We start from the raw sequence: 13,182 nt of genomic DNA on the forward strand, positions 1-13,182 counted from the left end.
TTGCGCTTTCACTTTGCTTGGATTAACAATCATCTATGTTGTAACCAAGTAAACCTTGTGTCTCTTCTTTCTAGTCATTATTTTAATGTGTCATTATTGTTGCTTTTAATTAGAGTTGAAAGAACGAAAAAGGTGCTTATTTTTTTTCGACAGACAATTCACTCCCCTCTTGCCAGCCCCGCTACTCCAATAGCATATTCCCCATGGATATGTACTCTGCTTCAATAGTGGATAAGGCAACACAGTATTTATTTTTACTGGACCAGCTTACTAGGCACCGACCTAGAAGTTGGCAGCTTCCACTTGTATTTTTTATATATAGTTTGCACCTAGTATAATCTGAGTCAGAGTACCCAACTAAGTCAAATGTGCTAGGGTACTAAAGTCATACACTTAGTGCCCCCTTAATGTATCTAAGTATCCTTTTTTTGCATTAGTTAAGTGTGATTCTTTTGTATAAGATTGGTACCTAGTACACATACCTACTGTAAATAAAATATCAGGTTGACTTACAGTTAGGTATAGTAGACTTCCTATTACACTTTTATAATACTTTAAGTCTACTGGTTTACCTTCTAAGTCAGAGTTAATTTTAACATTGGTTGTCAATAGTGTATTAATATTTTTAGAGTCTTCCATTCCAAACTTTTTAATTAACTCTTTAGCATATTTTACTTGAAAACATATATTTCCTCTTTTGTTTGTTTTATCTGTAAGCCTAAGAAAAAGTTAAGTTCTCCTACTAGGCTCATTTCAAATTCATTTTCCATTAACTTAATAATTTTTTTTTAAAAAAAAATTGATATTGATTGAGCCAAAGATTATGTCATCTACATAAATTTAAGCCATAAAAATACTTTTTTCTAAGATTTTAACAAATAAGGTTTGGTCTATTTGACCTTGGTTAAACCCTTTTGAAATTAGGTATATTGATAGTCATTCATACCAAGCCCTAGGTGCTTATTTTAATCTATATAATGCTTTCTTTAACCTAAGGACATGGTTTGGCTGACCTAAGTCTTCAAATCCTAGGGGTTGATTTACATACACTTCTTTTTTGATGAACCCATTGAGGAATGCATACTTTACATCCATTTTATATAACTTGAATCATTTATGTGTTGCATAGGCTAGTACCATCCTGATGGATTCAAGTCTGGCTACAGGTGCATAGGTTTCATCATAATCTAACCCTTCTACTTGATTGAACCCCTTAACTACTAGTCTATCCTTGTTTCTTACTATTCCACCTTTATCATCTAGTTTATTTCTAAAGGCTCACTTGGTATCAATTATGGATTTATCTGTGGATTTAGGTACTAATTCTCAGACTTGGTTTCTCTCAAATTGGGCTAGTTCTTCTTGTATTGTAACTATCCAATCTGTGTCAGGTAGGGCTTCTTCTATAGTCATGGGTTCAATTTTGGAGATAAGAGCTATTTGCCTTAGGTTTCTATAAGATGATCTGGTTGAAACTCCTATAGTTGGGTCACCCAAAATTTGGTTAGGTGGGTGGTCAGATTTTATCCTAGATGGTCTTGTGTTAGGGCCAATAATTAGTTCTTCTGATTCACTTGATTTAGGTCTAATTTCATTATCTTTCTCATCTTCTATGTTTCTTGTATTTTGATTAATATTTTTATTGATTGAGGTAGGTAAATTATTTTCTTCATCAAAAATTACATTGGTTCTTTCTTCAACTTTTAGGGTATTTTTGTTATACACTCTATAGGCTTTATTGGTTATGGAGTATCCTAAAAATATGTTAGTCATTGATTTGGATGTAAATTTACCTAAATAATCTTTAGTATTTAATATGTACACTTTACATCCAAACAACTTTAAGTAATTTAAGTTGAGAATTTTATTATAATATATTTCATAAGGGATTTTATTGTAAAATTTATTAATTAATATTCTATTTTCAATATAGCATGTTGTATTTATTGCTTCTGCCCAAAACTAGTTATTTAGGTTATATTCGTTTAACATGGTTCTAGCAGCTTTTTGTAATGCTCTATTTTTTCATTCTACTAGACTATTTTGTTGGGGGGGGGGGGGGGTTCTAGGATATGAAAATTCATGATTATATCCATTAGTTTGACAAAATTCAGTGAACTTATGATTTTCTAATTCCCCCATGATCCTTCTAATTCTTTTAATTTTAGTATCTTGTTTATTTTCTATTAATTTATAAAAATTGTTAAAGATTTCAAAAGTTTCATCTTTGGTTTTTAAAAATTTTACCAATGTAAATCTTGAGTAATCATCAATTATAACTAAGCAGTATTGGTTTCTGCTTAATGACTTGGCTCCGTGTGAATCAAATAGGTCTAAGTGTAGGAGCTCAAGTATTAAGTTGGTTCGATTTAGGTTTGTTGGTTTGTGGGTTGACTTAGTTTGTTTACCTTGTTGAGAAATATTACAAATTATATATTTTAAATTTTTTAGTTTAGGTAGACCTCTAACTAAGCCACTTTGACTCATTTTTTAAATTAGTTTGATGTGAGTGTGATCCATTCTTCTGTTCTACAATTTAGTTTCCTCTTATTGTGTCAAAAGACACTTTAGTGAGGAGATTAGTAGGTCAATTATGTAAATGTTATTTTTCCTAATTCCCTTAAGTATAATTTCATCATTTTCAACATTTTTAATTAAACATTCAAAGTTGGAATATGTTACTAAGTATCCAAGGTCATACGGTTGACTTTTGCTAAGTAAGTTAAAATTAAACTTATCAACTAATAGAACTTTTTGAATAATAAAATCAGAACTCAAATCGATATTACCTGTTCTGATCACCTTAAGTTTTTCATCATTGCCAAATAAAACTGACTCTAAATTCTAGAGTTTTAGCTGGGTGAACTTCAATAGGTCTCTAGTCATATGTCTAGAGCATCCACTATCCAATATTCATTAGTCCAAATCATTATGTTCCTACACATAAAGAATTTGATTTGATCTAATTTTGATGAATTATAAAATAGATTGATTGAATTCAACCCCTTAATTTTCCATCTCACTCAGTATAGGTTGTCAATCATGTTATATCTATGGGTGATTGTGAAATGGTTAATTGAGTTTAACTCAAGTTTAGTTAGATTAATTAGTTTTAAATTTGATTTGATTGATTATATTTAAGTTTAATTTGATTTGATTTAAGGTTGATTTTAATTTAAGTTGATTTAAGTTAGTTTGAATTCAATTTAATTCAATTTGAGTTAGATTAAGGTTGATTTGAGTTAAGTTTGATTAAGTTAGTTTGATTTAATTTTAATTTAATTTGTGTTAGATTAAGGTTGATTTGAGTTAAGTTTGATTTAATTTTAATTTAATTTGAGTTAGATTAAGATTTATTTGAGTTAAGTTTGATTAAAGTTAGTTTGATTTAATTTTAATTTAATTTGAGTTAGATTAAGGTTGATTTGAGTTAAGTTTGATTTAATTTTAATTTAATTTGAGTTGGATTAAGGTTGATTTGAGTTAAGTTTGATTTAAGTTAGTTAAATTTAAATTTAATTTAATTTGAGTTAGATTAGGTTGATTTGAGTTTAACTAATTATTATTTTTATCTAAGTCTATCTCACCCTTTTCCAGATTATCAATCAGGGATCTTATCTGTTTTTTGAGATGGTTAATTTTAATCTTCAATTTAGATTAAAATCTAAGGATTAATTTACATTTTAGTTAAACTAAGGTTTAATAGTTAGTTAATTAAATATTTATTTCAATAATTGACTTCCAGACTGTGGTGAGACACTAGGCCTTCTTGGATATTGGAGCAACAACCACTTCTAAATAAACTCTTTTAAAGAAATTAAATATTTAATTTTCTTTCTCAGATTCTTTGGTATAACTAATCAAGTGTCGATCAAGTCTAAGTCCTTATCTATCCTAATCTAAGCATGTATAAGAAAAATAGTAAAGTAGACATCAAATAAGTTTATTTAATAATAAAGATGGTCTTTCTATTGGCTCCCCCTGGATCATAGCCTCGCTAAGCTCTGTCAAGGTAGTGGATTTGATGCTTGGGAATCCAATATTGATTAAGTCTAACTTGATTAACTAAGTTAAACTTGGAGACCTATGCTCAGACTACTTTTCTAGTTGTTCGATTAACAATAAATAGGTAAGATTTAAATTTACATTTGGCCTTATACCCAAGTCTGGATTGATTGTATATGACTCTTTATTTTCCAAGAATTAGATCAAGATTCTTGAACCCCAATGTGAATTATTCCAATGTATCCTTCAGTTCCTTGACTTAACTTTTTATGCTGAAATTTTCTTCCTCAAGTTGTTGGACTTGAGTTGAAGTTCCAGCTTGAATAGACTCAGTCAAGGAGATTGGGTTAGTCACTTCCTTGAGGGTTTTGACCTCCTCTTGAAGTAACTTAACCCAGAGGTTGGATTTAGCTAACTTTCTAGACAAGTAGGAAATTAAATTATGTGATCTAATTAAAAAAATACTTACATTGGATTGAGAACCTTCTGAACTAGATACGGATCAGTGGCTTCGCTCGGGCTCAGCTTTTGATTCTATCTCAGACTCAAATTCGATGACTTATTCTCAAGCCGAAAGTACAAGGAAGCTCATCTGTTCGAGATCTTTATCGGAGTCTTCCGATGACGATTCATCCCATGTTGCTTGTAGCACCTTCTTCTTTCATTGCTTCTTCGTTTCCTTTTGGTTTTGACAGTTCACCTTGATACCCCTTCTTGTTGCAGCTGCAACAGGTGACTTCAAACTTCATTTTTGTGTTTGGGCTTGGTTGTGTCATCTTTGATTGGATCACCTTCTTGATCTCACGTTTTGTAAAGGCCTTCTTTTTCTTGTACAATTTTTGTATAAGTTTGATGAGCTCTACGGTGATCTCATCGTCAAATCTTCTGATTTTGATTCGTCTTTAGACTCAGGTTTGGTTCAGCACTTGACTTTTTGGTTCCCGCATTCTGCTTGTACCTGCGACCAAAGAGATACCTTTCTCAATCGGCAGTGCATTAGTCTATTTGTGAAGTTCAAATTATGAAAATAGCTCATCTAATTTAATTACTAAAAGATCCTTAGATACTTTGTAAGCATCTACCATGTATGCCCACAAAGTATTCTTTAGAAAGGCATTAAGTGTGTACCTAATAATGTCACGGTTTTCCATTTTCTATCCAATCGTGTGGAGGCTGTTGAGTAGATCTTGGATTTGGGAGTGTAGTTAACTCGCTGATTCACCATCCTACATTTTAATGTTATATAATTTATTAAGAATTAAATCCCTCTTACTTACCTTAGTGTCGGAGGTACCCTCGTACAGCTCTATTAGCTTTTGCCATAACTTGGCACTTTTGAAGGGGTCGACCTGGTTTAACTCTTCTTTGGTTAATCCACATTGGAGAGTCTGGGTTTCTTTGACATCAGCCTCGATTTCTTCATCAGACTTGGGTCCTAGTTTTCACATAATACTAGTTTTCCCGTGCCACCGAGTGGAAGTACGAAGCCAGTTTGGATGATGATCTATATTTCGACTTGGGTTTTGAGGTGATACTACATTTGACTCTTCCAGTAGCCGAAATCTTCGCCGGAGAATAGTGGTGGATGTACGGTGATGTAACCTTCTTGGTATGCCATTTAAAAACCTTGCACACAATAAAATAAGGAAACTTGTCCCAGGACTTAGTCATGGATTAATAGTGCAGTATGAAAAGAGATAGTAAAACTGGAGTGGTGTTTGCACCAATTTCAAGAAAAAATGATAAAATAATAATAATAATAAATATTATGATAAATTTTGTCAAAAGGGTTATTTCTCTAATTCTGACTAATGGTGAAAAAATGAAAATAAAAAAAATAAGAATTTTTAAATGAAAAAATTGGAGGGGAAAAAATGAAAGAGAGGCTTGCTTGATTGGTAATATCACCAATTCAAAGTGGCCTTGCTCTGATTCCAATTGTAGGATTGTTGCGCTAGAGGGGGTGAATAGCGCTTGTGGCTTGTTCACACTTTTCGGAAAACAAACAACAATGTAGCGGAAAGAAAAGGAAAACACAATGCTAACACATCCAAGTTTTACTTTGTTCGGAGTCTACGATGACTCCTACTCCAAGGCCCGCGATCGTTGATCACTTTCGTTGGGAAATCACTATAATTTTAGAAAATCTTTACAAATAGTAAAATTACAAGTGCAGTAATTTAATTACAATATACCAACAATGACGATGTTGCAATTACAAGCTTTTGGTTGTCTGAGCAGCGTTATGGATTCCTCAAATCATCTTTAGAGCAGCGCATAAGAGAGTAGTCATGAATTCAAGTTGTGTTTATGCATCTTCTTGAGGACTTGTTTTATAGAGTGCTAGAGGTGCCTTCAAATGCGCCTCCAGCCGTGCATCTTATCCCCATAGCATCGGAGATGATAACCTCAGCAATCTGCCAAGTTTATCCCTTTGAAGGCGCCTTCAAGCTCATGGAAGGCGCCTTCCATCCAATATCCAATGCACCTTTGATAACCATAATTTTGGCTATATTATTTTGAATCATAATGCATGTTTTTATTGGTTTATTCATAGCTTAATCTCACATTAGCATCATATCTCAATATTGCATTTAATTTTGGACCTAAATACAAATTAGCTAAATTTCATGGTATTTGGTGCTAATATTTGATTCTTATTTTGTAGGCATCAAAAGGGTCATGGACCCGATCAGTTTGGACCACACTTGGGCTCAAATCAAAGGCTAATCAAGTTGATCAAGCTTCGGAGCATTATGGGCCGTTCATCCAAGATTGAGCATATCTGAGCCATCCGTTGAAGATCCGGTTCATCCGATCTAATAAGGAGCAGATCTGAGCCATTGATGAGGATCCCGAAGCTTTGATCCAGATTTGATATGTTCTAGCCGTTGATTTAGCTCAGAAGCATCTCAGTCGTCCAATCAAAACTGAGGAGGTTTACAAATTTGCTTGAGAAGCTACAGTAGCTTGGACTCGGCTCGCGATTTTCTCCACAGTGTCATCTTCTTCGTCGCGCGACAGCCGCAATTCCCATTCCTCAATTCAAGATCCGAGAGCATCATTCTTCACCGATGGCAAGTTCCAAGCTTCGGCGTTCACCTTCCGAGATCGAAGAGTGGCGAAGGGAGGTTTCTTAGCTGTGTCTGGGATGCTGTTTCATTCCCGCGATCCGACTTTGTGGGAGGTCTTCTCGGACAACGATCTTCACAATCACTGGAGCTTTGAGGGAGGTTTCTCGGAGTCTCTGGACGGGTTCCGATCTCCATTCCACAAAGAAGCTAAGTAGATCTGATCAATTTAGTTAGCTTTGCAAATTTCAGGATTTCAGCTTAGTTCTTTGGTTGATGAGATTTCCAGTTTGCGGGAGCTTAAGGGGAGGTTTCTAAGGGCTTTGAGCGTATGCTGGAAATAGATGTGAGCTTGTACATTGTTGTCGGGTGCTTAAGGGGAGGTTTCCAAGAGTATCTCTGTTTCGGCAGAGAGGAGGAAGTTGAGTTCGGAATTTGAGTTGATGAGTGTTTTAGGGTTTTATTTTCTTCAATTTTGTCTTCGAATTGTCCATGTTCTTGATCAGATCCTCAGATCTGATTCCTTTACTGCTTTGTTTTGTTTGAATTTTCTTATGCAATTCTGTTTTGATTTCCTTATCTGAAACCCCAGTTCTGATACTATTTTTGCCATCCGAATCTTGCTGAACTACTCACTTAGATTGCAAATTAGTTTTTGATCAGAAGTTGACAGAAATTCTAATTAGCATTAGTTAGTTTAAGTTGATGACATTTAGTTAGCTTGATTTAGTTATCTGCATTAGATCTGTTGTAATTTAGATCTGTAGTTTTAAGCGTTGAATGCTGGACTTAAGTTTCTGATTGTTACTGCTTTTAACATCACTTTGATTAAGTACGTGAGTTTAATTGTTTCTGTGAAAGTGAATTGGAAATACATGGAATGGAATTACAAGGTTGAATGATGCATTTAGAAATTGAGTTTAATTGTGATTACTTGATGAGAATGAAGAGAAAATTGTTTAGATGAGATTAACTTTCTTATGACTATATTCTGGATTTTATTAGATTAAGACAATTTAAACTCATGAGTTAAATGGAAGTACTTAGTTGACCTTGTTGATATAATAAATCAATTTGAATCAATTCTTAATTTCATACACATTTACTAGTTAGCCTTGGAAAAATACGACTTGGGACTCCATACTACACGAGTTTATTTTAGCTTATGTGAGTTTCAATCTTTATTAATTTGATGTGCCATGTGACACGAAAATGGCTAACACCAAATTTTGGCGCCGTTGCCGGGGAATAACTAGCAATGTGTGTTTATTTTAGATTGATCATTGATTGATTATATTTGTTAGCATGTTGATTGATTTGATTGCTTATTCTCTTTGTATTTTCATGTTGGTTTGTTCTTGAATTATTAAATGCTTTTACTGTTCATATTTTCATGTGATTGAAACTTAATGCTTTTGAGTCTTCTAACACTGATTTCTAGTGTTGAAGTGAAGAACAGGAGATTTCTTTAGCATGGATCCATATTTTCAGGATTTTGGAGGTGGAATGGAGAATTATCATTTTCAGCCTGAGTATCAATTTTACCCAAGCATGGATCAACAAAATAGGTATGAATCATTTCATAATGGTTTTAATGCTAATTGGGTGGATAATTCATGTTTCAGGTATGGAAATGCACAAGGACCATTTATTGAGCCATATTCAGCTTACCAGAGTTCATATGGGTTCCAAGAAGTTTCAACATCATTTATGCCACAATCTTAACAAAACAATCTCCAGATGGATGAATCAACATGGAAACTCAAGGAGATTATGTAACAAATGAATGAGCACCAAGAATAACAATTCTCAATGATACAGAATATACAGAATCAGTTAGATCAGATTACATCATCCATTCATCAATTACAAACACAAAACGCCAATGAAGAGATGGATTGTGGAGATCTTGTCAGGCCTGACACTGCATCTACTTCTTCATTTGAATCTTTAAGTACTTTTTATTGTTGTGATGATGTAGATGAACCTATTTTTGATTCTACTAATGAGCTCTAGATGTTGTGAATGATGCAGGAATTGAAAATTTAATTGTAGAAGATGATTTAAGTGTAGGGGAATGCTTACTGGAAGCATTACCTCAAGAATCACCAAGAATTGAAGATGTAAGTGTAGGGACTTGTGCCATGGAGCCAAGTACCCAAGAATCACTACATGAGGATGAATCATCATCAGAACCAGAGTTTGAGCAATTAATTGATGAAGAGGAGGTAACAATCACCACTCCAGGTACCTTTCAACACAACGAGGTGAGTATTTCTTGTGATTTTTCAGAAAATTCAATAGAGGTACCATTTGTTGATTTTATTAGATGTGATTCATTCATTGATATATTTTATACCCACACTAATATTCTCCTATCTTTTTCTTATCCCACATGTGTATGGGAGGTTGTTTCTTTTAATGATGTTGTAGGAGAATACAAGCTCCTGAAGTGGATGCTTGAACTGAACCGCCTTAGACCTCCAGAAGGAACTTTCGATGGAAAAATGATTAATAAAAAGAAGTTGATTGCAACCACGATTACTCCATTTCCGGTGTGGATTCTTTTGCTAAATCTTCTTCGACCACCGGAATGAAAGGGGAGTTGGTTCCAATTTCACTTGCTTTTGCAATTTTAATTCATGTTTTGTTAATAAATTCTTTTTGTACAACTTTCTTTAGTTTCATACTTTGCATTTGCATTTTACTTTCACACTTTGCTTTCATACTTTACATTTTGTTAGTACATAGCATTTTCATTTTGAATAAAAGTCTTCATGGGAATTTCTTAAGTAATATTTTTAAGATGGTAAAAGATTCTTAAATTTGATCATCAATTTTAGGTTATCTAACATGATTGGATGCTTTTCTTGCATGATATTGGTTAGTTTGGTGGTGGATTCTATTTTGATCAATTAAGCTTGATTGTATGAAAATTACCAAGTGAGGACCACTTTAAGCCTATACCTCATTATTTTCTTTGTGTGACATGCACTTACAACAATTGAAACTCTAGAACTTGCTTAGTTTCTTTTCAAAGTCACAATGGCATTTGTATGCATGGAAATGAAGGATATTTATCATTCTTGCTTTCTCATAATTTCCCATTTCTTTCTCACAATTTTCTTTCAACATTTTCATTTCATCTAGCATTCAAACCCTTGATTACTTTTGCTTGTTATGTTTCTATTGAGAGTGTTGGTTGAATTCTTGATGAGTTAGATTTACAAGATGGATAGAAGTTTACAGTGTGGGGGAGAATTAGCTTATGCTCAGAAATTTTGAAGATAAGGGATGGTTGAGAGATATGGGAGTCCAAGCATGGTTTTGATTATTGAAACTTGATACACTGTGCAGGATTTCAAAGGCTGAGAGTTGTCCAGTGGAGTTGAGATGTATTTGGTTTCAATTGATTCTTGAGTGCTGAGGAAATGAAAGGGGTTAAGAGAGATTATCTAAGATGAGGATACTCAGGAATGCAGGAAAGGTAAACCTACACACTGCTGTGGGCAGTAGAAAAAGTTTACAATTATGTATCAACTTAGTATTGCTTACATTTTAATTCGTTGAGGAAGTAGTTGAAGACAGTGTGCTGCTGAAAACAAGTTAAGATAGAAATTGAGAACAGAATCTGCAAAAGAAAAAAAAAAAAGAAAAGAGAGATAGTGGCTAGAAGATTCCTTTGTAGCTTATTCCTTTGTTCAAGTTCCTGATCAATGAGATTTCAAGTGGAATTCGGTTAAGATGTGTTCTTTACTCCATGTTAAACCCTCCATGATTTGAATTGGGATCACCTAGACTTGTGAATTCTGAACTTAAGTTCAGTTTTGAAAATCTTACCATGTAATGTGTAGATAAATGGATGCTTGCAAAGTCAATGGAACTTATACTCTGAAAATTGTTCAGGTTAACTGAATGTACAGATGTTATGCTGAATTATGAAGAAGAATGCACCATTTAATTGGGATCAATTTGAGCAGTTACCTTTCTTACAAAGTTATAAAAATAGAACAAGAAAAGGAAGAGATGCTGAAGTGTTTAGAACAGACCATGGAAGGAGCAAGTGTGTGTCAAGTTCTCCTTGCAATTCTTGAATCAATGGAAGACTCAAGACAAAATTGAGCCACTGAATTTTTCTTTTCCTTGTTATTGTGGTTGTTGATGTAATTTTGAAATGGAAGTTGAATCATTGATATAAATTCAGTGCTATTATCAGAGGATAAAGCTGGGTAGCAGTAAATGCAGTTTTTTTGATCAGTGAAGCTCGTTACTAATCTGATGGTAGCTGTCATTTGAAGAGTAAAGTGGCACACAAAGAGATATATGTGAATTCAATTTGGCTCTATTTAGAGGTCTGAATTTCTGAATTGCTCTCAGAAAAGTTATCCAACAAACTGAAACAGAACACAAAAGCCAGACAAGAAACTAGAAGCATCAAGTATATGAAAATAGAAGACCAATGAAGCTGTAAATGAGTTGCAAAATTCTGTTTGCAGGTTGTTAGATTTTGAATTCCTAGTAGTGATGGTTATTATGTAGAAGTGATTTCTACATTTTCCCTACAGAATTGATTTTTGAACAAATTGCATATGCATTTCTCTGTGTTTTCCTTATTCTCTTCATGATTTTTTCTATTCTTTTGGAACTTAAGTCTAAGAATCTGCAAGTTGTTGACAGCAATTGAAGGCTGATGATAGATGTAGAAGCAGAAATTTCAGTAGCAACTTGTGGAAGCCTAATGCTGAAAAATCTATTGTGAATCTTAGAAATTTGGTTTACAGTTTCAAGGTTTTGAAATTTGGTTTGCTGATATTGGTTTGCTGAAGTAGAAAAGGTTGTTTGATACGGATGAAGAACATGAATTTGCAGAAATTGCCAACCAAGGAACACGAGTTCAAGACACATGAAAGAACAATGGCAAAAGGCTGAAAGGTTGTAAACTGTAGAATGAAGCAAACAGAATTCAGATTTAAAAGTGTATCAAGTTTGTATCAGCTGTTCATCAGAAATCATATCAGAGAGAAGTATGCAGAAGCTAGGAAATGCAGAAATGCAGGAGTAGCTGGATTGTTTCCATTCTGTTGGAAGAGAAAGCTTCAAATTTGCAACAGGCTACAAACTCAAGGAATTTCAGCTAGAGGATTATTCTGCAGTTGTCGAGTGTATGACAATGTTTAAGTAAATGAGAATCCATTTTAAAAAATAAAAGAGTCAGTAAATGATAAGTTCGAAGGAAGGAGTTGCTGAAGATTGTTCATGAACAGCACTTTCGCCAAGTAAATTCTATTTCACCATTAGTTGCTGATACTAATTAGTGCTAAATGAGATTCCTTATTAAACTTGGCTCCACATGATTCAAGCCGAAATTTCTTCAAGTTCTAATTTCTGAAACTGAGATTACAGTAGCTGGTTTCAATTCTGAAACTTCTACACAAGAATGATAACACTCTAATCTTCAAGCATTTTGAATGAAAAAAATTGATGGGAATTTCACAACAGAAGCTATATCAGAAATCAAATTCTTGGAACTCCATTGAACTTGATTCCAGGAAGCTATAGCTTTTCTTGCTGCTGTAATTCTGGTATTGAGTATCTAAGTACTTGAGTGTGTTGTGACATAAATTCTATTTTGTTTTTTGCATATGTGCAGCAATATTAGAATCCAGAATTCAAGTTTTCATACTATTGAATGTTGAATTGAATGGATTTTGTGATGTGGTAAATCTGAAGGAATTTATGTTCCTGATTTGATGATGCTATATTTTCAAAAGTATGATTTCTGAAACGTAGTTTAAGAATCTGATATCTATTAGTTTTCATCTCCTGATTGAGAATGTTAATTGAGCTATGAAAACAATTCACATGAAGGAAATGGGGTTGCAGTGGTAATGGGTCTATTAAGAATCTGCTGCTGCTGAGATGCAGGAATTCAGAAGTGAAAAACCTTAAGTCTCTAAGAATTAATATCTAGAACTGATTCTGTGAGTTGCATTACAGATCTGAATTTCTAATGTTGAAATTACAGAGAGAGTTTTCTGTCAAGCTTTATTTCAGTACTTACTAAGATTGATGAATTAACTCAAATTCTATTGCTGAAATTGTAATT

The sequence above is a fragment of the Zingiber officinale genome, chromosome 1B (assembly GCF_018446385.1).
Source record: "Zingiber officinale cultivar Zhangliang chromosome 1B, Zo_v1.1, whole genome shotgun sequence".
Taxonomy (NCBI): domain Eukaryota; kingdom Viridiplantae; phylum Streptophyta; class Magnoliopsida; order Zingiberales; family Zingiberaceae; genus Zingiber; species Zingiber officinale.